The 27,768-nt window shown below is 47.5% G+C and overlaps 1 long non-coding RNA gene across 1 annotated transcript; it reads left to right on the top strand.

Annotated features, from left to right (window-relative positions):
• The first annotated feature begins 112 nt into the window (after positions 1 to 112).
• Positions 113 to 17,736, top strand: LOC147231467 (uncharacterized). The gene is made up of 3 exons (XR_015106651.1): positions 113 to 169; positions 4,473 to 4,657; positions 17,628 to 17,736. It is a non-coding gene; the product is annotated as an uncharacterized LOC147231467 (long non-coding RNA).
• Positions 17,737 to 27,768: the final 10,032 nt, after the last annotated feature.

Genomic DNA, 27,768 nt, shown 5'->3' with positions numbered 1-27,768 from the left:
CCGTCCTGTCCCGGCACCCTGGGGACGCCTCTTCCCCTCTTCCCCCTTCCCACCGGGTCGCAGGTTAATGACTTTGTGTTTACCCCCAACTCCCCTTGCCCCTCCGGCCCCCCACCTCCCGAGGACAACGAGGACGCGGCGGCAGCAACAGGAAGCCAAGAATGCGGCGGTGAGAACCTCCAATATTTATCCCTCCTGTTGGCTCAGGCCACTTCATCACCGTGCTGATGGAGTCCTGCTCCCCGCCGCCGCCGCCGCCGCTCCTTTAAGAGCGCCGCCCCGGGGGTTCGTGGGAACGGAGCGGCGTGGACGATAAGGGTGTAATGATCGCCCGCCCCCCTCGCCCTCAGCTGGGAACCGCCGACCTGCTGCCTGTGCAAATATTTGATCACATGACTTCGCTCTCTGGCTGCATAACTTCACCTGCGCCACATCCTCGCTGTCCACCCGCCGCCATTTTCCAGTGGGGGCAGAAAGGGGTGGGATTACTGCTCATCATCCAGGACGGATCCATGCTTTTTCCCAGAATTGTGCTTCTGTTTTGTTTTGGCTACTTGCAGTCCACTTCCTGTTTATAACCAGGTCCCTTCCTGTTGATTGTCAAATCACTTCCTGTCGGTTGTTTGGTCCCTTCCGAAGATTGTCAGGTCCCTTCTTGTTCATTTGTGGGTCACTTCCTGTTGACTCTTGTGTCACTTCCTGTTGCCTCTCTGGTTCCTTCCTGTTGATTTTGGGCCCTTTCGTGTTGATTGACGGGTCACTTCCCATTGACTCGCAGATCACTTCCTGTTGATTCTTGGGTCACTTCCTGTTCACTCTCAGGTCCCTTCCTTTTAATTGTCGGGTCACTTCCTGTTGATTCTTGGTTCACTTCCTGTTGACTCTCAGATCCCTTCGTCTCGACTCTTGGGTTACTCCCCGTTGACTGTCAGATCACTTCCTGTTGATTCTTGGGTCACTTCCTGTTGAGTCTCAGATTACTTCCTGTTGATTGTCAAATCACTTCCTGTCGGTTGATTGGTCCCTTCCTATGATTGTCAGGTCCCGTCTTATTCATTCTTGGGTCACTTCCTGTTGACTCAGATCACTTCCTGTTGATTGTCTGGTCACTTCCTGTTCACTCCCAGATCACTTCTTGTTGATTGTCTGGTCACTTCCTGTTGACTCTTGTGTCACTTCCTGTTGACTCTCTGGTTCCTTCCTGTTGATTTTGGGCCCTTTCCTGTTGATTGACGGGTCACTTCCCATTGACTCGCAGATCACTTCCTGTTGATTCTTGGGTCACTTCCTGTTCACTCTCAGGTCCCTTCCTGTTAATTGTAGGGTCACTTCCTGTTAATTCATGGGTCACTTCCTGTTGACTCGTGTGTCCATCCTTTTGATTCTGGTTCACTTCCTGTTGACTCTCAGATCCCTTCGTGTCAACTCTTGGGTTACTTCCTGTTGATTGTCAAGTCACTTCCTGTTGATTCTTTGGTCACTTCCTGTTGAGTCTCGGCTCACCTCCAGTTCCCCCTCGGGTCGCGTTCCGTTGATTCTCATGCCACTTCCTGTTGACTCTCGATTCACTTCCTGTGGATAACCGGTTCCCAGCACTCATCTCAGGTTACCTTGCCATTACCACGGCGATTCCACGCCACTTTCTCCTTGATTTATGGGATGTTTGGTCCTAATTCGCCGGCACAATTCGCATCACAAGTTCGAAGTTTGCCGAATTTCACAGCCGCATTCCCGCGCTGTCATGTGACCCCGGCCCGTGGGGGGGGGGGGGGGGTTGTTTGCGCCTGTCAGCTGATTCCCAGCTGGACAACGACCTGCGGCGGCTGATGAATGGCGGCGATCAATAGTTATAACCTGGCGGCGCCGGCAGCGTCACACACACAAAGCGACGGCGTGCTCAACGTATCGCCATTTGAAGATGACAGGGGGGGGCGTCAAGGTGCTGCGGCAATAATCCATCATGTCTGCCTCCCGCCGCTAAATCCAATCTGAGGCGGGTCAGCAAACATGGCTGACGGTGGCGTCGCGGCGTCCGTCATCGGCTTAGCTTCTGTCACCTGCGGGGAGGCGCGCTTTTATTCTGAAAAGACGTCTGACAGGAAGGAAGCGGGTGCGACCCGGGAAAACAAAAGCCGGAGAAATCTGGGAGTAATCCAGATTAGGAGCTGACAGCGGGTATTTAAAGCATCGATTTTGTGTGTGTGTGTGTGTGTGTGTGTGTGTGTTTCCCGGACCCTCCTCACTTAATGATCCCATTGATCCCAGACAGATGAGGAGTGAGACTGCTCAGACTCTGAAGGGGGATTGAGCGCACGCACACACACACACACACACACACACACACACACACACACACACACACACACACACACACACACACACACACCTCAAATGCACACGCACAGACACACTTAGATATACAGAGTGCACGAGCATACATGTATGGAGACACCCCATGATGTACCCATACACATGCATAAGAATGTAGACATACAGACACACACAAGATATTCACACACACACACACACAAACACTTCAAGTATACTCACACACAGATGCACACACACTTCAAAGTTTCAAAGTCAGACACATAAACACACTAGGATATATACAGATACAGGACGCATGAGCATACATGTATGGAGACACCCGATGATGTACAAACACACATGGCAATATAGACATATGGATGTACACGCAGATGTGTGCACACACCGTCTCACACACACAAGTCAAATACACACACATTTTCACACATAGATACACACATAACTGAGCCATGCACTCAAACACACACACACAAACACACTTAGATATACACAGATACAGGGCGCACAAGCATACATGGCATACATGGAGACACCCTATGATGTACACACACCCACATCGGAATGTAGACAAATAGACACACACTCAGATATGCACACACACACACACACACACACACACACACACACACACACACACACACACACACAGTTCAAAGTCAGACACACAAACACCTAGATATACACAGATACAGAGTGCACGAGCATACATGTATGGAGACACCCCATGATGTACACATACACATGCATAAGAATGTAGACATACAGACACACACAAGATATTCACACACACACACACACAAACACGTCAAGTATACTCACACACAGATGCACACACACTTCAAAGTTTCAAAGTCAGACACATAAACACACTTGGATATATACAGATACAGGGCGCATGAGCATACATGTATGGAGACACCCTATGATGTACAAACACTCACATAGGAATGTAGACACATAGACACACTCATGTATGCCACACACATGCTTGCACACACACACACACATACACACACACACACACACACACACACACACTCATAGTTCATTGTCAGACACACAAACACACTTAGATATACACAGATATTGGGCACACGAGCATACATGTATGGAGACACCCTATGATGTACACACACACACTTACTAGTATATACACACACATAGATACACAAGTGTGTTTATACACAAACTCAGATGTACACAAATAAATAGACACACTCGCAAAAAGAGGCACACTTCAACACAGACACACTTAGATACAAAATACAGACACACACTTTTAGATACAGGCAGACGCTGATGTATGAACACAAACAAACACACACACACACACACTTCAAATACAGCAACACTTAGATACGCACAGATATACAGACATACATACAGATTCTAATACACACAGATAAACACAGCACAATAACACACACACACAGACACAGTTCTATATGTATATATACACTCTGATATAGATACATATTTATACACACATATATAGACAAGGTCACAAAAAGACACACACTTGAAATACAGACACACTATTACCTTTAGCTACACACATATACAAAGCACACACTGATGTATACACACATTAACTAAGAAATACACATGGACACAGAGCTCTTCATACACACACACTTCATATACAGACACACACACGTTCCTACACACACAGATATGCCTATATACACTAACAAAGACACACACACATTTCGAATGGAGTCACACCAAGATACACACACATGCAGAGCTCAGTCACTCACACACACACGCACACACACATTCCTTAGACATGTGGAGACACACCCTCTTATGTATACACACACATACTAATATAGACACACACATGATGTGTGTGTGTGTGTGTGTGTGTCTTCTGTACAAGTGTGTGTTTGCACTTGTCAGTTGTGTATTTGAGTGTAGGATTGTGTGTCTCCTGTTCACCTGTGTGTGTGTGTGTGGGGGGTGTGTGTGTGTGTGTGTGTGTGTCTTCTGTACAAGTGTGTGTTTGCACTTGTCAGTTGTGGGATTGTGTGTCTCCTGTTCACTTGTGTGTGTGTGAGTGTGTGTGTGTGTGTGTGTGTGTGTGTGTGTGTGTGTGTGTGTGTGTGTGTGTGTGTGTGTGTCGTTGCCCCCGGCTGAAGGAGGCTGAAGATCGATCAGGCAGGTTGAAGATCCACCCACCATCTCCTTGGAGACGCTGCCGTCCAATCCCGCTCTTCCTCTTCCCCTCGTCCAGGATGACCGGAAGCTTGGGGGCGGAGCCTGCTCGGGTCCGAGCCGGCCAATCACGGACGAGCGAAGAGGAAGCCATCGGGCCGGACAGGAAGTAGGTCACCGCGGCGTCAGAGGACGTTGACGTGAAGCCCAGGCGGCGATGATGGCGTGTTTGCGTGTTTGCTTCCTCCTGATGAGGCGAGCCATCCTGGAACCCCACACACACACACACACACACACACACACACAAACACACACACACACACACACACACACTCCTGGGCAAATCGATGGGCGTCCATGATTGTTTAATGATTCCCTCCACCAACCGCTGAGGATTCTTCTCTCCCACCATCGACCGGCTCAAGGTCACATCCTGGCGAGAGAACCTCCTCCAGAACCTTCTCCAGAACTTCCTTGTGGAACGTTTTGGCAGAACCTCTTGCAGAACATCCTGTTGAACCTCCTCCAGAACCTACTCCAGAAATTCCTTGTGGAACTTCCTTGTAGAACCTCCTTGCATAACCTTCTCCAGAACTTCCTTGTGGAACGTCCTAGCAGAACCTCTTGCAGAACATCCTGTTGAACCTCCTCCAGAACCTCTCTTTGGAACCTCCTTCAGAACATCCCAGCAGAACCTCCTCACAGAACCTACTCCAGAAGCTCCTTGTGGAACCTCCTCAGAGAACCATCTCCAGAGCGTTCTTGCAGAGCTTCCTCCAGAACCTACTCTAGAGCGTCCCCCAAGATCTCCTCCAGAACATCCTTGTGGGACCTCCTCACTGAACCTTCTCCAGAACTTCCTTGTGGAACGTCCTAGCAGAACCTCTTGCAGAACATCTTGTTGAACCTCCTCCAGAACCTCTCTTTGGAACCTCCTTCAGAACATCCCAGCAGAACCTCCTCACAGAACCTACTCCAGAAGTTCCTTGTGGAACTTCCTTGTAGAACCTCCTTGCATAACCTTCTCCAGAACATCCTTGTGGAACCTCCTCCAGAACCTTCTCCAGAACTTCCTTGTAGAACCTCCTTGCATAACCTTCTCCAGAACATCCTTGTAGAACCTCCTCCAGAACCTTCTCCAGAACTTCCTTGTGGAACGTCCTAGCAGAACCTCTTGCAGAACATCCTTTTGAACCTCCTCCAGAACCTCTCTTTGGAACCTCCTTCAGAACATCCTCGCAGAACCTTCTCCAGAAGTTCCTGGTGGAACTTCCTTGCATAACCTTCTCCAAAACATCCTTGTGGAACCTCCTCACTGAACCATCTCCAGAACGTTCTTGCAGAACTTCCTCCAGAACCTACTCCAGAGTCTCCCCCAAAATCTCCTCCAGAACCTCCTTGTGGAACCTCCTCCAGAAGGTCTTCACAGAAACTCCTCGAGAACCTTCCTTCAGAACCTACTTCTAGAGTCTCTCTTTGGCCAATCACAGCAGGGGGCGGGGCTTAGCTCGGACGGCACTTTCCCATCGCAAATGGACGTCTATCCAACCTTAAATCGGCGTGTGAAATACGAAATCGTACTTTTTCCGATCTTAAATCGACATGTGACATGAAATCAAGTTGATCGTGAACTGACGATAAGTTGGTTGGGTGTGTCAGCTGACTGATTAAGCCCCGCCCCCTCCGCTCTCTCAACCTTAAATCGGACTCTTTCCAAACATACATGGACGTGTTTCCGATCTTGAACCGACACGCGACGTGAACTTAGTGTACGATCTTAAATCGAAGTCTTTGTGATCGGAAATTGACGTGTGCTTTCTGAAATAGTCTTTCCGATCTTTAATCGACATCTCTACGATCTTAATTTGATGTCTTTCCGATCTGTAACCGACATCTTTCCGATTTTAAATTGATGTCCGACATGAATTTGACTGTCTTCCGATCTTAAACCGACGTCTCTACGATCTTAAATTGATGTCTCTACGATCTGTCTTTCCGATCTTTAATCGACATCTTTCCGATCTTAAAATGATGTCCGACATGAATTTGACTTCTTTCCGATCTCTAATTGACATTTTTCCGATCTTCTACCGATGTTTCTACGATCTTAAATTGTCCTTCCGATCTCTAACCGACATCTTTCCGATCTTAAAATGATGTCCGACATGAATTTGACTTCTTTCCGATCTCTAATCGACATTTTTCCGATCTTCCACCGATGTTTCTACGATCTTAAATTAATGTCTTTCCGATCTTTAATCAACATCTTTCCGATCTTAAATTGATGTCCGACATGAATTTGACTTCTTTCCGATCTTAAAATGATGTCTCTACGATCTGTCTTTCCGATCTTTAATCGACATCTTTCCGATCTTAAAATGATGTCCGACATTAATTTGACTTCTTTCCGATCTTTAATCGACATCTTTCCGATCTTAAAATGATGTCCGACATTAATTTGACTTCTTTCCGATCTGTAATCGACATTTTTCCGATCTTCTACCGATGTCTCTACGATCTTAAATTAATGTCTTTCCGATCTTTAATCAACATTTTTCCGATCTTTAATTGATGTCTCTACAATCTAAAATTGTCTTTCTGATCTCTAACCGACATCTTTCCGATCTTAAATTGATGTCCGACATGAGTTTGACTTCTTTCCGATCTCTAATCGATATTTTTCCGATCTTCTACCGATGTTTCTACGATCTTAAATTAATGTCTTTCCGATCTCTAACCGACATCTCTCTGATCTTAAATTGATGTCTCTACGATCTGTCTTTCCGATCTTTAATCGACATCTTTCCGATCTTAAATTGATGTCCGACATGAATTTGACTTTCTTCCGATCTTAAACCGACGTCTCTACGATCTTAAATTGATGTCTCTCTGATCTTAAATCAACTTCCGATCTCAAATCGACATCTGATGCGAAGACACCACCTTTCGGATGTTTAATCAACATCTTTCCGATCTTAAACCGATGTCTCTACGATCTTAAACTGACGCTTCCGATCTTTCCCCCCTGCACTTCTGCACCTTTCCACCTGAGGCATGTCAGCCGACTGGCGAAGGCCCGCCCCCGTGGTCTCCATGGCGACCATCAGCAAGCGCCCCACGATGTGCTCCCTGTCGCAGAGCATCTGCCGGCGGTTAATAAAACCCCGCCTCGGACGGCGCCGATCCATCAGGCGAATTGAGATTCCGTGCGCGGGCGGCGTGTTTGTCCGCCAGGCGGCCATTTAAAGGTGAACTCATTATTCGTGCGGGTTGAATTCCCGGGGCCCGGCCCCACGCCCCCCTGCTTGATGGACACCTTAATTACACTGGAAGCTGATTAATTACGGGGCTGCCAGTCGCCACTTTGCCCTGACCCGCTCCCCGCCGCCACTTCCTGCCGCTGCGAGCACACAAACAGGAAACGCCGCATTTGCATTCATGTCTTCATCATTTGAACTCACCGAGGACGGGGGGGGGGGGGGCGGCGTCTAAAAAGATAAAGTTCACACGGCGGCACAGGTCCATGGGCGGATTGCTCGCAGTCCAAAAAACGTGCGGGAGGTTCATTGGAGACCTCGAGTGGTCCAGATGAGCGGATGAAAGGGTCAATACTTGTATGCTCCTATATAACGTGATGGAGAGGGTCAATACTTGTATGCTCATATATAACGTGATTGAGAGGGTCAATACTTGTATGCTCCTATATAACGCGATTGAGAGGGTCAATACTTGTATGCTCCTATATAACGTGATGGAGAAGGTCAATACTTGTATGCTCATATATAACGTGATTGAGAGGGTCAATACTTGTATGCTCCTATATAACGCGATTGAGAGGGTCAATACTTGTATGCTCCTATATAACGTGATGGAGAGGGTCAATACTTGTATGCTCATATATAACGTGATTGAGAGGGTCAATACTTGTATGCTCCTATATAACGCGATTGAGAGGGTCAATACTTGTATGTCTCAATATGACGTGTAAATGAGAGGGTCAATACTTGTATGTTTCTACTTGGCATGTGAATGAAAGGATGAATGGTTGTGTGTCTCCGTACGAGGGGGCAAGCCCAGGCCAATCATTAGCATTGCCCCGGCTTGTTACCTCTTGTATCGTGTGGCTAATAACTCCCGACATTGATAGTGACTAATTCAAGGCTATTAAATAGCACCCCATGGCTAGTGCCTCACAAAGTCCTAGCAAGGCCTAGCGTTACCCAGGCCAGTCAGAAGGACTTCTCGACTAGCTCGCAACATGCATAGCATTTGCTATTTGAGCACTATTATATTCGGCTTTATTGTAGCCACTAGCTAGTCACTTCTTATATCACCAGGCTAATTACTACAGACCCCATGATAGTGAGTGTTTTCAAGGCTATTGAGTGGCAGAATTGCTAATCACTAGCATTGGCCAGGCTAGTCAGGTGAACTCTTGTATGTCTCTAAATGACCTGTAAATGAGCGGGTGAATGGAATATGTCTATATGAGGTTACATTGAGAGGGTCAGTAGTTGTATGCCTCTGAATGACATGTGAAAGAGAGGGTCAGTAGTTGTATGCCTCTGAATGACATGTGAAAGAGAGGGTCAATACTTGTATGCTTCTATATGGGGTGTAAATGAAAGGGTGAATGCTTGTATGTCTATGTCATATGAATGAAGGTGAACTCTTGTATGTCTCTATATGACCTGTAAATGAGCGGGTGAATGGAATATGTCTATTTAAGGTTACATTGAAAGGGTCAATAGTTGTATGCTTCTATATAAAGTGTAAATGAAAGGGTGAATGTTTGTTTGAGTCTTTATTGATAGTCAGAGGATGTGAGAGTCATGTGATCACCAGGCGTAGCCGACTCCTAAACAGCCTCGAAAAGTGACAGGGTGTTGTTTCTAAGTCCAGATTAGCGCCGGGGCTTTGCTGCCTTCAGGATCTCAGAGAAGAGCGGGAAGTTGAACGCCCTCCCTCTCCCCCCTGCAGGCCCCTGAAGGGCCCCTGGGGGCCCCGGGGGCCTTGCTTTGAGAAGCCCCTCAGACTTATTGGACTTTAATCAGAGCCGGCGTGTAATTGGTGTCTCTGACGAGATTAGCCGGGTGGAATCCGGCCGTCTCCGCCCCCTTTAAAGGGATTACGGCGGGTTAGCGAGCGCTGAGCTGCCGCCATGCAAATACAATCTGCCGGAGGAAGAAGAAGAAGAGGAGGAAGAGGAGGAGGAGGAGGGGGGTTAAAATAAAAGATGGAGGGGGAGGAGGAGGCGGGCCGGCCGGGAATGCAAACGCTCCATGCTAATGGAAGGAGGGCAAAACATCTCAATGTATTCCTGTCTCGTTACCGTCGGCCTAAGAGCTTCTAAATCCCCGCCATTTACCAAATTAAACTAATTTCAAGTGCTTCCAAAAGGCACATCTGTAGGCTGACGTTCGGGCCCCCCCGATCCTCGGCCCCGAGCATTCAACATCCCATTGATCCTTGAATAGTCATGCCTGTCAGGGAGCCACGTCAACCATTATCATTCTAATTTGACTGCCTTTCTCCGGGGCCTGATCTCATTTGCAACGATGCCGCGGCGCTTCGCCAGGACACTGCACTTTCCCCGGAATCTCAACAAGGGCATTACCGCCCCGCCTCGCCCGCCCCCCCCGCCCGACACCACCCACCGCCGCCCAATTTACATTAATGAAGTGCACATTTAATTAAGGCCCCCGGAGCAGAAGGGGCGGGGGAGGGGAGCTGACAACAAGTCGCAGCGCGAGGTCAGGGGAGGAGGATGTCCGCGAAGGAGATGGAGACGACTCTCCGACTTCACCTGTGTTGAAGGGGATAGCTGTCAGGCTAAGCTAGTCGTCGGTGTCTCCGGCTCGGTCGCCGCTAGCTACCCCGAAGTGAGCGATTGGAATCTCCGGCCAGTTGCATCTCTTGGCTACTTACAAAATGTCTGCGGGCTAGTTGTTAACGGGCTAGTGCTAACATAAAAAATGGTTAGTCACAGAAGTCTTCTGGCCAAAAGCAAGTGTTTCCAGGTGTGCTGCTAGTATTCACAGGCTCGCCACTAGCATCCCCAGGCTAAATGGTGGTATGTAGTTGCTAGTAAGCTCATTAGCACCCCTAGTCTTTTGACTAGACTAGCTCATAGTCACCAGCATCCCGACCACCTAGTCACCTCTTGTATCATGTGGCCAATAACTCCAAACGTTGATGCTAGTGACTAATTCAAGGCTATTAAATAGCATCCCATGGCCTCATAAAATTCCAAGCAAGCACAGGCCAATCACACTCTGCTCAGGCTCATTAGTAGGACATCAGTAGGATGCCAGTAGGACATCTCAACTACCTCCAGACATGCGTAGCATTTGTTATCAGTTCACTATTATACACAGTTTTATTCTAGCTAGTCACTTCTTATGTCACCAGGCTGACACCACTGACACCACTGACACCATAATAGTGTTTTCAAGGCTATTGAGTAGCAAAATTCCCAGAAATCACAGAGTAATCAGCCCAGGCTAGTCAGAAGGACATCTATCACATTTGTTATTTGGTCACAGCTAAATGGGCTAAACGTTAGTATGCTCAGTCTCAGCATTAGTACATCAGGGAAGTCACAAGTATTCCTAGACTAGAGACTGGACTACCATCTTAAGTTCACAACTAGCGCACCCCTAGCTAGTCACTTCTTGTGTCTCTAGGCTATTGAATAGCATCCTATCCCATGGGACAGTTGCTAACGTCAACGTACTAGTCAGTGCGAATGCCTGTAGGATAATCACTAGCATTAGCTAAAAGCTAGGATACAAAGGCTCAGCATCAGTACTTCATGTACATCAAAAGTGTCCCGGATTACTTCCTGGTAACTAGACAGACAGCTTCATGCTAACCACTAGCAGCCCCAAGCTAGTCACTTCTTGTATCACCAAGGTAATAACCAGTGACTAGTTCAAGGCTATTGAATAGCCCGTTATCTCATAGGATAGTTGCTAACATCGGTGTCTTAGTCAGTGCAGATAGACACCAGCATTACCAGGCTACATAAGATAAGATAAGATAAGAAGAACTTTATTAATCCCGAAGGAAATTGTTGCGCCAGAGTTACAGAAAATATAACGGTCATAAATAATAAAAAGAAAAGGCAGAATTAGAAATAAAAATAAACTATAAAGTGTCTCAGTGAAACTATAAAGTGTCTTAGTAACAAGTGAGGTAAGGAGTGCACAATAGTATGATAAAAGGAAAAATTGTAGTGTAGCTGTTATGAAATGCTAGCAGAGCTAACATCGTAAACAAACCCAACTGGGATTTGATGATGAGTTTGTGCGCCAAAGTGCAGCCGCCTTAAATCGTCCGTTTTCTCAATGGAGTTCTGTTTGGACTTCCTGCTCTTTGTCATTGGGTCGCCGCGCTGCGTTCGTGAAAGCAGACAGGAATTGGAAAAACCGTCGTGGGGGAAGTAAAGGAGGGTTTGGGGGCAGTTCCTTTGTGTCTTTCAGATGGGGGGGGGGGATAAAGGGGGGGTATTCAGGACGGGCACCCCCAGAATGACTTGTGGTCTCTGGGGTGGAACCCGGGAGGAGGAGCTGCAGAAGGGAGTTGAAGGTGCAGAAGGGAGGCGGCGGTGGCGCTCCTCCTCCCTCGCTGAAAAGCTAAAGTTATAAATTCATCTATTTGCTCCCCGCTGACCTCCACCCCCCCCCCCCCCTCACAATGCATCAGCCTGTCACAACACACCGCCGGGACGAGGCGGGGAGAAGAATGACGACCAGATGCTTTATTGTCCCCTTGATTTCCACGTAATTAGCCGAGAAGAAAAGCCCCTCCGCCACCCCGCCGCCGCTCCATCACGCCCAATGAACTTGGAGATCCAGAAGCCGCGACCATCGCCTCCCCTTCCTCGGCCCTCGAAAACTTAAAGAGTTTAACAGTGCGTGACTACGGACTGTGAAATTGGTTAACGCGCTCGCGCAGACACACACTGGCGCGCCGGGAGTGTTGATGTAGTTGAACAGATTAAGAGAATCAATCTGTTAACACCGCCCGACATTAAGTTGGGCGGCTGATTTAATGGGGCCACTCAGCTCGTGTCATTAGTTAAGACCGGGCCGGTGGCGCCATCAAACACGCATTACTCCGCCCGCGACGCCTAATTTGCTTTTGATAAGCCACCTGAAAGTCCCCCCCCACCCCCCACCCCCACCCACGGCTAATAACTCGCTAATTACACCGATATTAGCCGGCGATCAAAAGGCCGTTTGCCTCCCGGAGCTACGGCGCTAATTAAAACGGCGGCGGGGGACCGCAAACATGCCCCCCCCTTCCAACCTCCGGTGTCTTGACGGGAACATTGCCTTGTCCATTGAGCGTCTAGAAGAACCTCAGGGGAACTTCCAGGGCATACCCGCAGTTCCCAGATGGATCTGGTGCTAAGAAGGTCACCTGGTACCGTTCCCAGACAGTGGTAGTTTAGATGTACCTGAAGGGAATCTCTCTGTACCTTCACGGTTCCCTGCAGATCTTTGATATGTCCGGAGGAACATCCAGATCTTTGAGAGGATACTCCAAGCTCCCAGATGGACATGAGAATAGCCCTCCTACTGCTAAGGAGGTCATCTTGTGCTGTTCCCAGACTGGTAGCTTAGATGTACCTGAAGGGAACCCGCACCCCTCCACTGTGACATCCCTTTAGGGTCCTTGGAGATCTTGGAGGAACCTCAGGGGAACATTAAGAACTTAATACTCAAAGTCCCCTGATATTTTTCCCAGACTGCAGTAAATTAGATGTACCTGAAGGAAACCTCTGCCTGTCCGGTAGGACATCCCTTCATGGTTCACTGCAGATTTGACTGGAGGAACATCTAGAAGTTTTAGAGAATACTCAAAGTTCCAAGATTGTTCTGGGAATAGCCTTCCAGGTGTCAGAGAGGTCACCTGGTACCATTCCCAGAACATTCCCAGACAGTGGTAGTTTAGATGTACCTTAGATGTACCTGAAGGAAACCTCTGCCTGTCCGGTAGGACATCCCTTCATGGTTCACTGCAGATTTGACTTGAGGAACATCTAGAAGTTCTAGAGAATACTCAAAGTTCCAAGATTATTCTGGGAATAGCCTTCCAGGTGTCAGAGAGGTCACCTGGTACCATTCCCAGAACATTCCCAGACAGTGGTAGTTTAGATGTACCTTAGATGTACCTGAAGGAAACCTCTGCCTGTCCGGTAGGACATCCCTTCATGGTTCACTGCAGATTTGACTGGAGGAACATCTAGAAGTTTTAGAGAATACTCAAAGTTCCAAGATTGTTCTGGGAATAGCCTTCCAGGTGTCAGAGAGGTCACCTGGTACCATTCCCAGAACATTCCCGGACTGGTAGTTTAGATGTACCTGAAGGGGAACTCCTTTCCAACTGTAGGATGTTCCTTCAGGGTTCCCTGCAGATCTGTGGGACATCTGAAGGAACACTCTGAACTTCTAGGGCATACTCAAAGACCCAGTTCCGGCAACAGCAAGAACATAATTTCTGCTCCAAAATGCTTCTGGACAGTCATCTTAAAGACTTTGGATGTTCTGTCATGAGCCTCCAAGGAACATTCAGGACGTTCCATCTTAGCTGTCACTGGTACCCAGTACAAAGAGGACACGTGGAGATATAGTTCCCATCATGTTCCCCATGTAGACCTCTTTGCTTTCAAGTGTCCAAGATGCTTTGAGAAGCTCGGAGAAGCCACCAACAGCAAAGCTCACTGATGGATCTTCTTTGCTGCACGTAGGCCTTCACGCCACTTGGCTCCCTCAGAGGCTACGGAGGCATTAGCTTAGCACCCTGCTCAAGAGCGTCCACTCGTCTGGCTCTTCATGTAATGCCGCCACCACAAGAGTCGCCGGGATGGAAGCCGGCGGATCAGGGTCTCACACACACACACGTCAGAGGGTGAATGGCCACTTTATGGCCACTCGCCATGTGCGGCCAAACAGCAGAGCTAGGCCTTTATTAGCTGCTTCGGGGGGGCTTGTAAAGCCGGAGGGGGGGTTGGGGGCGCATAACAAAACTCAAGCTGGACTGTGGGTGGGCTGCAACCACGCCTTCCCAACCCTCCCTGGCCCCCGACCCGACAGCTTGACGGGCGGCGACGTAAACTCATCACTTAAAAACCCGCCGCTGGTAAAAAGGCCTCGCTCCTGGGGAGTTAAGTGGCGCTACGTGTCCGCACCCCCTCCCCCCCCCCCCTTTGAGGGGGACAGTTAATACACTCTGATTCAAACGCTTGTTAAAGGCTTTCTGTCGCCATCGCTGGGTTATTACCGTGTAATTACACAGTCTTGACGCAACTTGTTATTGCTATGTTTATTAATGCTTTATTACACTGTTATTACAACTCATGTATAGTAATAACAGTGCAATTACTTTTTCTGAGGGGAAACCTAGCCAGTGTCATTTCCTCTGGATGGATAACTCGTCCCTCCAACTTAATCAAGTCATTTCCTCCAAATAAATAACTTGTTCCCACAACTTAATTCAGTAATTTCCTCCTTATGAATAACTTGTTCCCACAACTTATACTAGTTATTCCCTACATTAAATAACTTGTTCCCACAACTTAATACAGAAAATTCTGTGTTATGAAAAACCTGGTCCCACAACTTTAATCAGTGGTTTCCTCTTTATGAATAACTTGTTCCCACAACTTAATCCAGTCATTTCCTCCATCTGAATAACTTGTTCCCACAACTTATACTAGTTATTCCCTACATTAAATAACTTGTTCCCACAACTTAATACAGAAAATTCTGTGTTATGAAAAACCTGGTCCCACAACTTTAATCAGTGGTTTCCTCTTTATGAATAACTTGTTCCCACAACTTAATCCAGTAATTTCCTCCTTATGAATAACTTGTTCCCACAACTTATACTAGTTATTCCCTACATTAAATAACTTGTTCCCACAACTTAATACAGAAAATTCTGTGTTATGAAAAACCTGGTCCCACAACTTTAATCAGTGGTTTCCTCTTTATGAATAACTTGTTCCCACAACTTAATCCAGTCATTTCCTCCATCTGAATAACTTGTTCCCACAACTTAATCCAGTCATTCCCTCCACCTGAATAACTTGTTCCCACAACTTAATCCAGTCATTTCCTCCAGTTAAACAATTGTTGATCATTTCCTCTATCCTTAATCTAGTTGTTTCCTTGATATGAATAACTTGTTCCCACAATTTAATTTCTTATTTTTATTCAAATGACTGACTTGTTCCCAATCAATTGTTCCAACAGCTTAATCTAGTCATTTCCTCCTTCTAAATAACTTGTTACCACAACTTATTCGAGTAATTTCTTTCATATGACTTGTTCACACAAGTTAATTTTGTCATTTCCTTCATAAAAGGCACTTGTTCCCACATTTTAAATAAGTTGTTCCCACAACTTAATATAGTCATTTCCTCCATCTAAAGAACTTGTTGCGACAACTTAATCTCGTCATTTCATTTATTTTAAATAACATGTTCCCACAGTTTTATCCAGTAATTTCCTTCATATGAAGCGCTCGTTTCTGCGATTTTATTCCGCCGTTTCCTCATTGTAAATAACTTGTTCCCACAACTTAGCTCATCCATTTAATCACTATAAATAACTTGTTCCCACACCCTAACCCGGCCAGTTCCTCCAAATGACTTATGGATCCTAATTCATCGGAACAACCGGTGTATTTACGTTTTGCAAGGGAAACCCTGTCGCCATGCCAATGCCGGTGTGTGTGTGTGTGTGTGTGTGTGTGAGGCCCATGAATAAATCAGTGGTTGGTAACAGTATTTGAATGACAGCGGCGGCGGGGGGGGGAGGGGGCGGGGCTTTGGCCCCAGCTGCATTGCTGCACACACAAAGGCCCCGGGGCAGATGGCGCCCCGCCGCTAAAAGGAAGTCGGCGCTTTAGTTAAGCGACTCGCCGCCCGCTGACAGGTGGTCTGACCTCTGACCCCGCCCCCCCCCCCCGTGTACATACAAAGCGCGGAGGCGGGCGGGATCCTCACATCTGCCCGCGGAACAGCCGATTGGACGATTGATAACGCCTTTATTTATTTAATTATGTATCCTCGCCGGCCACATCGGGGAACGCCTTCTGCGAGAAGATTAATGAGTTCACTCATTCATTCATTGTCTAACCAGCTAATCCAGCAGCCTATCACAGCTGTCTTTGGGCAGAAGGTGGGGTTCATCCTGGACTGGGCTATCCCAGGGTTACATATAGCGACATACACTCATCCTTTCATTCACATGTTATCTTAAAGCATACAAGTATTGACCCTCTCGCTCACATGTTATATCAAGCATACAAGTATTGACCCTCTAATTCACATGTTATATAAAGGCATACAACTATCGACCCTCTCATTCACACGTTTTATATAGGCATACAAGTATTGACCCACTCATTCACATGTTATTTAAAGGCATACAAGCATTCACCCTCTCATTCACATGCTATCTTAAAGCATACAACTATTGACCTTCTCACTCACATGTTATATTAAGCATACAAGTATTGACCCTCTCATTCACATGTTTTATATAGGCATACAAGTATTGACCCTCTCAGCCACTTGTTATTTGAAGGCATACAAGCATTCACCCTCTCATTCACATGTTAAATAAAAGCATACAAGTATTGCCCCTCTCATTCACATGACATAAAGTCATATGGAAACGAACAACTATTGACCCTCTCTGCTACCACTACTTCACTCATTCACACACGTCATGTTGTAACTCCGTTATCAATTTTTTCCTTGTTGTTGTCACTCCATTCGCATCCTGTTTATTTCTTAATCCTTGTAGCCATTCTGCTGTCTGTTCCTACCCTTGTTATTGTCCGCATGCTTTTAATTGTCTCTTCCATTTATACTTATATTCATATTTATTGATATTGTTATTGTTGCGCTGCAGTGACAAATGAATGAAGTCTTATCTTGTCTTACTCAATTTTATTTAGAGGCATACAACTATTGACCCTCTTAATCACAAGTCACATGGAAGCATACAAGTATTGATCCTCTCATTTACAAATCATATAGAGACATACTATTTATCCTCTCATTTGAACATCATAGAGATCCAACCATTTATTTTCTCATTCTAATGTCCGGACCCTAGGTTCTCCAGTGAACCTCCTGCATATGTTTGGTGCTCTGGAGGAACCCCATGCAGACACGTGGAGAACATGGAGACTCCACACAGAAAGGCCCTCCTGTGGGAATCCAACTAAGGACCTTCTCGCTGCAAGGAGGTGGGGCCAGCAAATAGCCGTAGCTAAAAAACAGGTAATACCCTCGAGGGGTTTGGCAACATCCGATCTCCTGACGCATGACTCGGCAGAAACGCCTCAACATGCTAACGCTAGAGCTTGCCCCCCCCCACATCTCCAGGGTTTGGAGGACATTAGAGTTAATCACCCCCCCCCCCCGCCCCCACTTCCTTAATATCCTGGAGGCTGATGGTCCTTCTTCATCCTGAAGGTTGAGGACAAACCTTCGTTAGTCGTGAATTATTTTGGAGTGAATTAGCCTGCGCCGCGTGGCGGGACGGCCCGGTGCGGAGCTTTTGTGGAATCTCATTAAAAGCAGCTTTGTGCCCCCCCTTCCCATAATGACATGCAGACCCCACTCCACCCCCCCCCCGGCCCTCATAATGGGTTCTTCCACGGATCTTTGATTGCGGCGCGGGATTGGATTAGAGGATCATCTGAATGGCCCGCGGATGCCGCGATGGTGGCGGGAGGCAAGGGGAGCTCAAAGGCAATGGGGGCGCCAATGGCGAAGCCCCCTCCCCAGCACCTGCAGCCCTGCAAGGGGCGGGGGGGGGACCACGCCCCCGTCATTATTTATTCATTGGTTGATTTTGACCCGCTAACCTGTCATTACAGGGCTAACACTTACAGCTAGCACTACCCTGGCGGGTTATCTTGTTCCCACGACTTGATCCAGTCATTTCCTCTGTCTGTAGAACTTGTTCCCACAAGTTGATATTGTTCTTTCCTCAGCCTGAGGAACTCGGCCCTACGACTTCATTCAGCCATTTCGTCATTGGAAATAACTCGTTCCTACAATGTAATCCAGTCATTTCCTCATATGAATAACTTGTTCGAACAATTTAAGAGTCTCCTCCAGCTATTGTTCCCTGAAGAAAGATGAATATAGATAACTAGTTCCCACAAGGTAATCATTTCATCATTATAAATAACTTATTACCACGACTTAATCTAGTCGGTTTCTCCAGATAAATAGCTTATTAGTCACTTCCTCAATATAAATAACTTGTTCCCACAACTTCCTGTATGACTTGTTCCCACAACACATCATTTCCTCCAAATAAACAACTTGTTCCCACAACTTCCTCAAGTAATTTCCCCCATCTATATAATGTGCCTGCACAATTAATCACATAATTTTCTTCATAAATGGTTTATTCACACATATAAATAAGTTGAACTCAGGGAGGAGTTGAGAAGGGAGAGCTTCCAGATGATTGGACAACAACAGCTAGTGTTATCAGGGAGACAGGTAGAAGAGTACTTGGTGTGTCATCTGGAAGGAAAGTAGATAAGGAGACTTGGTGGTGGAATGAGGAAGTGCAGGAGTGTATACAGAGAAAGCGGTTAGCAAAGAAGAAGTGGGATACTGAGAGGACTGAAGAGAACAGACAGGAGTTCAGGGAGGTGCGGCGAAAGGTAAAGATAGAGGTAGCAAAGGCAAAACAAAAGGCATACGATGACTTGTATGCTCGGTTGGATAGTAAGGAGGGTGAGAATGATCTACACAGGTTGGAGAAGCCGAGAGATAAAGATGGAAAGGATGTACAACAGATCCTGGTGATTGAGGACAGAGAAGGAAATGTATTGACAGATGCTAGAAGAGTGATGGGAAGATGGAAAGAGTACTTTGGAGAGCTGATGAATGTGGAAAATGAAAGAGAGGCAAGGGTAGAAGAGGTGACTATTGTAGACCACAAAGTAGCACAGATTAGTAAAAGTGAAGTGAGGAAGGCATTGAAGAGGATGAAGAGTGGAAAAGCAGTTGGTCCTAATGATATACCTGTGGAGGTGTGGAAGTGTCTAGGAGAGGCAGCGGTAGATTTTCTGACTAGATTGTTCAACAGGATCTTAGAGAGTGAGAAGATGCCAGAAGAATGGAGAATAACGGTGATGTGCCTCTTTTTAAGAATAAAGGGGATGTGCTGTATTGCGGCAACTATAGAGGGGTAAAGTTGATGAGCCATACAATGAAGTTATGGGAAAGAGTAGTGGAAACTAGACTGAGAGCAGGAGTCAGAATTTGTGAACAGCAGTATGGCTTCATGTCTAGGAAGAGTACTACAGATGCAGTATTTGCGTTGAGAATGCTAATAGAAAAGTACAGAGAAGGCCAGAGGGAGTTGCATTGCGTTTTTGTAGACCTAGAAAAGGCATATGACAGGGTGCCAAGAGAGGGGCTCTGGTATTGTATGAGGAAGTCTGGAGGGGCAGAGAAGTATGTTAAACTGGTGCAGGACATGTATGCTCGCTGTGAGACACTGGTACGGTGTGCTGTAGGGGTAACAGAGAGGTTCAAGGTGGAGGTGGGACTCCATCAGGGATCAGCTCTGAACCCCTTCTTGTTCGCAATGGTGATGGACAGGCTGACAGATGAGGTTAGACAGGAATCTCCATGGACCATGATGTTTGCAGATGACATTGTAATCTGTAGTGAGCAGAAAACAGGTGGAGGAAAATCTAGAGAGGTGGAGGTATGCTCTGGAAAGGAGGGGAAATGAAGGTTAGTCGCAGCAAGACAGAATATATGTGTGTGAATGAGAGGAACTCGGGCGGAGTGGAGATCAAGAAGCTGGAGGATTTCAGGTACTTAGGGTCAACAGTTCAGAGCAACAGAGAGTGCGGAAAAGAGGTGAAGAGACGGGTCCAAGCGGGTTGGAATGGGTGGAGAAAAGTGTCAGGGGTACTATGTGATAGAAAAGAAAGAATAAAAGGAAAGGTGTACAAGACAGTGGTGAGACCAGCGATGATGTTTGGACTAGAAACTGTTCCAATGACCAAAAGACAGCAGGCAGAACTAGAGGTTGCAGAGATGAAGATGTTGAGGTTCTCTTTGGGAGTGACCAGGATGGAGAGGATCAGGAATGAGTCTATCAGAGGAACAGCACATGTTAGATGTTTTGGAGAGAAGGTCAGAGAAGCCGGATTGAGATGGTTGGGGATAGAGAATATATTGGTAGACGGATGCTGAAATTGGAGCTGCCAGGCAAGAGGTCTGGAGGAAGACCAAAGAGAAGATTTATGGACGTAGTGAGAGAGGATATGAAGGTAGTTGGTGTGAGAGAGGAGGATCCAGAGAATAGGGTTAGATGGAGAAGGTTGATTCACTGTGGCGACTCCTGAAGGGAAAAGCCGAAAGGTAGAGTCGAAGATCTAAGTAAGTTGTTCCCATCAATTAATCTAGATTTTTTTTTTTCCTAAAATAACTTGTTCCCACAACTTAATCCAGTCCTTTTCTCTACGTGAATAAGGTGTTCCCACAACTAAAATTAGCCATTTCCTCCATATTGGAAATCTATTCCTACAACTTGATAACTTGTTCCCACAATTTAATGTTGTTATTCCCTCCATATTAATAAACTGTTCCCACAACAATTTTCTTTATTCTAAATAACTTGTTCCCACAATTTAATGATGCCATTTCCTTATTATAAATTATTTGTTCCCACACCTTAATCCCTCCCAATGAATAACTTGTTCCCACAACTTAATCTTCAATATTTCCTCCATATAAGAAACGTTCCCATATCTGGATAATTTGTTCCCACAACTAAATCAAGTCATCCCCTCCCAATCGATAACTTGTTCCCACAATTTAATCCAGTCCTTTTCTCTTTGTAAATAAGGCCTTAAATCAGCGTTTCCTCCATGTAAAGAACTTGTTCCCACAACTTAATCTAGTCCGTCTCACTGTACAAAAAGTCTTCCCACACCTTAAATCAGTCATTTCCTTCAAAAAACTTGTTCCCACAACTTGATAACTTGTTCCCACGACTTAATCTCTTCATATAATTCCGTTACCCCGAGTGTTTTTTTTTTTTTTTCTCGAAATAAAAAGTTCGCCTCCGCCTTTCACAAGATCACTACCTCGTTCCCACAAAATAACCCAGGGAAACGGATCCCCCGCCGTGGATGCATCCCTCGTTTCCATGACGACCCCCCCCCCCCAAAAAAAAAACAAAAAAAAAACGCAAACAGGAAGCCGGAGCTGTTTTAAACTTGTTTATTTTAAATATTTTTCACGCTCCGGCGTCCAATTCTGATGAGACCCCGGACGTCTGGGTGTCGTCATGGCAACCGAACGCCTGGCGGACCGGGACGACGCCCACGTCTGAGGGGGCGGGGCTAATAGCGGCGGCGCTCCCAAGGGCGCGGCGAGCCACAGATGGGTCATCACCCGGCTCACCTTCCAATATATTCATTACCCCGACACACACACACACACACACACTTGATTAAAGATCAGGCGTCCATGACTGTCACACACACACACACACACATTCTCATCGAGTGGGTGCGGGGTGTTGGATGCCCGCATGCGCGGCGGCGGCATCACGTGAGCGGCGGTTATTAATGGCCGTGGTCTCCCGGCCACTCGACATGTCGCTCCAGCTGTCAGTCGGACGGCGGCGGCGGCGAGTGTGTGTGCGGCGGCGGCGAGTGTGTGTACGGCGGCGGCGAGCTGACCCATCCGTCACTGTCAGCGCCGCGGCCCGTGATGAATGGAGGGGCGAGGCTGGAGGGGGCGAGCGGGGTGGGACGTCCGCCGCTCGTGCACGAGTGTGTGCACACGTGTGTGTGTGTGTGTGTGTGTGTGGGTGTGTGTGCGTGTGTGTCCTGACTAATGATGAATCGACCGGGATTCCAGATTGCGGGCCGAGTCGTCAGGGGTTAATGTGACATTCAGGTGTTTTCCAAAAAAAAAAAAAAAATCAGCCGTGGATTCAGTTGGAGGAAGTTGCCGCATGCGCACACACACACACACACACACACACACACACACACACTTCCTCCTTGACCTGTCCGCTTTACCTCTGGCGTGGTGTGTGAATGAGCGAATGGCTGTACGTCTCCAGAAGACGTATGAATGAGTGAATGTTTTTTATCCCCATACAATGTAAGGATGAAAGGGTGAATTCATGTCCATAAAACTAATGTGTGAATAATTGTATGGTTTTATATAAAATGTTAATGAGAGGGGCAATACTTGTATGCTTTTATTTAACATGTGAATGAGAGCGACAATGCTTGTATGCTTTTATATAACATGTGAATGAGAGGAGCAATACTTGTATGCTTTTATATAACATGTGAATGAGAGGAGCAATACTTGTATGCTTTTATATAACATGTGAATGAGAGGAGCAATACTTGTATGCTTTTGCATAACATGTGAATCAGAGGTACAATACTTGTATGCTTTTATATAACATGTGAATGAGAGGAGCAATACTTGTATGCTTTTGTATAACATGTGAATCAGAGGAGCAATACTTGTATGCTTTTATTTAACATGTGAATGAGAGCGACAATGCTTGTATGCTTTTATATAACATGTGAATGAGAGGAGCAATACTTGTATGCTTTTATATAACATATGAATGAGATTGAATGCTTGTATGCTTTTATATAGCATGTGAATCAGAGGAGCAATACTTGTATGCTTGTATGTAACATGTGAATGAGAGGAGCAATACTTGTATGCTTTTATATAACATGTTATGACATGAGAGGGTGAATGCTTGTATGTCTATATGTCACAAGTGAATGAATGAATGATTGTATGTTTCTTCACAACCTGTCAATGAGAGGGTGAGCGGCTGTACGTCTCCACATGTGATTGGTCCAGGTTAAACCCCACCTTTTGCCCGATCACAGTTGGGATAGGCTCTGCCCCCTTTGCAGTTTTGAAAGAATGGATGAATGAATGACTAGCAAACAAACACCACCCTCCTCCAGCCTGGTCCTCATCTCCGCCTCCTCCTCGCAAGAGGGCCTGGCCGTAGCAACACCTTTACACACACACACACACACACACACACGCACACACACCCACGCTAATGTAATTGTATCACTAATTATGCGTCTAATCCAGTTAGGAGCAGCTAACAGCCCCGGAGTGGCAGCGAAGAGGCGATTCATCCCCGGGATTGAGAATCTAATTAGGAGCAAATCCTTTCCAGGGATAATCCTGTTTGTTCAACGATGTGTGTGTGTGTGTGTGTGTGTGTGTGTGTGTGTGTGTGTGTGTGTGTGTGTGTGTGTGTCACCTGAACACCTGCAGCTTCTTCCCCCCGGAAAAACATCTGTTCTTGCAACAGGCCGGTGGGAAGCGCGACTGCATCTGTGTGGTGCGTGTGTGTGTGTGTGTGTGTGTGTGTGACTGTGACTGTGACTGTGTGTGTGGATGCACATAAGTGTATGTGGATTAGTGTTTACGTGTGTTTGTGTATGCATTGGTTAGCAGCTTGTGTGTGTGTGTGTATGCGTGTGCATGTGTGTATGCGTTGCTTAGCAGCTTGAGGTTGTAGTGTGCGTGCATTAGCAGCTCGTGTGTGTGTGTGTAGATAAGTGTGCATGTGTGTGTGAGTGTGTGTGTATGTGTGTGTGTGGTTGTGTATGTGTGTGTATGTGAGTTAGCAGCTCGTGTCATGCTAAGGCTCCTCGTTGGGGAATACAGCTTGTGCTGCGCTATGAGTGTTTAAGTGTGTGTGTGTGTGTGTGTGTGTGTGTGTGTGTGTGTGTGTGTGTGTGTGTGTGTGTGAGCATGGGTTGGCAACTCGTGTCATGCTCCTCGCTGGGGGAACACCACTAGATGTCTGTTTCAACACAGCTTCTGATGCAGTGTGTGTGTGTGTGTGGATGGGTGTGTACATGTATATATGTGTGGGTGGCCGTGCACGTGTGTGTGCGTGGGCTAACATCTCGTGTCACGCCACGGTTCCTCTTTGGGGAACACGATCTGTGCGCAAGTGTGTGTGTGTGTGTGTGTGTTTGTGGGTTAGCAGCTTGTAACACGCCGTGGCTCGTCTTGTGGGAACACAGCTTCTGATACGCTCTGTGTGTGTGTGTGTGTGTGTGTGCGTGTGTGTATGGGAGTGCACGTGTGGTGTGTGTGTGTGTGTGTGTGTGGGTTAGCAGCTCATGCCATGCGTGTCTCTTTGTGCAGGAATATCACAAGATGCCTTTTTAAACACAACTTCTGATAACATTGTGTGTGTGTGTGTGTGCGTGCACGTGTGTGTGCACGCGGCCTCCCACACTCAGATGTCCTCAGGAGATGGACTCTTCTTCATGCTGAACTTGTGGACCCACTCTTTGCGAACACCGTGGGGCCTCCTCCTCTTTGGGGCCTCCTGTTGCCTCTTGCTGGTTTTTGGGGCCACCTCTTGAATTTTGGGGTCTCCTTCTTTTTGGGGGTTCCTGTTGCAGTTTGGTGGTGCTCCCTGCCACTTCGAGGCTCTTGCTGCTGTATCGGCCACCTGTTTGGTCCTTGGTGCCTCTTGTTGATGTTCTGGTTTTCTCCCTTCTCTTTGGGGCCTCCAGGAAAGACTTGATGCCCCTTGCTGGTGTTTGGGGGCTCCTTGAATTTTGGGGTCTCCTTCTTTTTGGGGTGTCCTGTTGAGGTTTGGTGGTGCTCACTGCCACTCTGAGGCTTTTGCTGCTGTTTGTGGTCCCTCTTTGGTCCTTGGTCCCCTGTAGATGGTCTGGTTGTCACCCTGCCTCTCAGGATCTCCTTCTGGTGTTCGGGGCCCCTGGATGATGTTTGGGGTCTCCTTCTCCCTGGGGCCTCCTGCTGAGGTTTGATGCCCTTTTGCGGTGTTCTGGGGCCTCTTGCTGGTGTTTGTGGCCTCATCTTGAATTTTGGGGTCTCCTTCTCTTTGGGGCCTCCTGTTGATGTTCAGGGTTTCCTTGTCTTTGGGGGGTTCTCTTGAGGTCTGATGCCTCTTGCTGTGTTCCAGGGCCTGTTGCTGGTGTTTGTGGCCTCATCTTTAATTTTGGGGTCTCCTTCTCTTTGGGGCCTACCGTTGATGTTCAGGGTTTCCTTGTCTTTGGGGGGTTCTCTTGAGGTCTGATGTCTCATGCTGTGTTCCAGGGCCTTTTGCTTGTTTTCGGGGCCTCATCTTGAATTTTGGGGTCTCCTTCTCTTTGGGGCCTCCTGTTGATGTTTGATTCTGCTCCATGCCGCTTTGAGGCTCTTGCTGCTGTATCGGCCCCCTGTTTGGTCCTTGGTGCCTCCTGTAGATGGTCTGGGTGACTTCTTTCCGCTTGGGGTCTCCATCTTTTTGGGGCCTCCCATTGAGCCTTGATGACTCTGGCTGGTGTTTGGGACCTCCCGCTGATATTTGAGGCCTCCTGTTCTGGTTGTCTCCCTGGTCAGCAGAGAGACAACCCCCCTCTCTCTGAGGCCTCCTGTTGATGTTCAGGGCCACCTTCTGGTGTTCGAGGTCTCCTTCTCTTCAGGTCCACCTAATGATGTTTGGGACCTCCTCCTCTTTGGTGCCTTCTCCTCTTCGTGGTGCCTCGTTCTGCTTGTTCTGCTGCTGAGGTCCCCCCTCCTGATGTTCTTGACGTCTCCCCGCCACCTGGGGCCTCCTCCTGGCGCCTGGGGGCCTCCAGCCTCCTGGGGCCCCTCCATCTTTGTCAGCCCCTTTGACTCACTGTGAGTGATGATGCAACTCATTGGCCTCTGATGGCTGGTGATTGATCCAACTATGAGATTTATCAGGAGGAAGAGGAGGAGGATTACTAGACATCTGCGTCGGCCCTCCACGCCACTAGGGGGCGCTGTGGGCGGAGCCTACAGCAGCAGCACCACCGAAGGGGGTGGAGCTTCACCCTCACAGCTTCACGGCACGTCAGATGGAGACGATGGAGGACCTCCAGGAACATCTAGAAGGTCACCAGACAAGTGTGTGTGTGTGTGTGTGTGTGTGTGTGTGTGACCCTCTCAGCCTCCATGTAGCTCATTAGCTCTTAACTACAGAGCCATAATTGGAGTTGCTTTGTTAACCAGGCAGGACGTGACCTTTGACCCCCCGGGGGCGTCCACCTCATCTTCACCTTCATCCTCTCCACCTTCATCCAACCTCTTCTTCCACATCTTCATCTCCATCTCCATCTTCATCGGCGTGGACAGGAAGTAAACGTCCGGGCTGTCGTCACGGCGATGCGGGAGGCCCTTTGTTCCTGCGCCATCTGTCCGCTGCTTCCCGTGTGTGTGTGTGTGTGTGTGTGTGTGTGCGTGCGCTGCAGCTGTGTCTCCTATAAAACCCTCCTCATATTTAATAGCTGCACATTTCGGGGAATATTATGGTCTGTCGAAGCCGGTTTCGTGTTTTTTGTTTTCCCGTTTTTCCGTCTCGCAGGCTTCCCAGAAAACGCGCCACTATGCCCTGCTTTGTGTCTTGCAGGTTCGACTGAAGTCACACGGGACATTTACGACCAGTGTTTGTTCCCGCAGGTTCCCCGATGACAGGGGGTGTCATTTTTTTTTTTCCCTCCCTGAGTTACGACTTGCAGGTTCACTGGATGGCATAAGGGATAATGGGACCCAGTGTGCTGTCTGAAAGGATCGCCCGAGCAAATAATTCATAAGGGTGCTGTCTTGCAGATCTGCTGTTGTTTTTTTTTTTAACCCACTTATAATTTATTCCCGGTGTCAGGTCTTGCGGGGTCACTGGGACTCCCTGGAGGACAGGTGTGGGATTTCTCTCTCCCCTGAGTTATGTCTTACAGGCTAATGATTCCCTTGAATGTCATTTATTCCTAATTCTGGTACTTGCAGGTTCACTGGACGCCATACGGGACGAGCGGACCCAATGTGCTGCCTGACAGGGTCACCATAAAACTCAATCAAGAGAAATGTTACCCGGAATTGTGTCTTGCAGGTTCACCAGGATTCCCAATTTTGGTACTTGCAGGTTCACTGGACTTCCCGGGGGATAAGTGGACCCAGAGTGCTGTCTCACAGGAGCACCAGAACGATGCCTTTTCCCAGTATCGTGTCTTGCAGGCTCCCCAACTTCAATTAAGAGGAATTTAACCCAGCATTGCGTCTTGCAGGTTCACCAGGACTCCCTGGAGGCGTGTGTCATCTTTTCTCCCCGAGTCGTGTCTTACAGGCAGACCGGCCTCGTGAATAACATAATTTCCCCTGGGTTGTGTCTTGCAGGTTCACCAGGATTCCCAATTTTGGTACTTGCA

This window comes from Fistularia commersonii, chromosome 9 (assembly GCF_037954325.1).
Source record: "Fistularia commersonii isolate RoL2024-O1a breed Wild chromosome 9, RoL_Fcom_v1.0, whole genome shotgun sequence".
In the NCBI taxonomy this organism is placed as follows: domain Eukaryota; kingdom Metazoa; phylum Chordata; class Actinopteri; order Syngnathiformes; family Fistulariidae; genus Fistularia; species Fistularia commersonii.
This window is presented reverse-complemented; position numbering and strand designations above follow the sequence as displayed.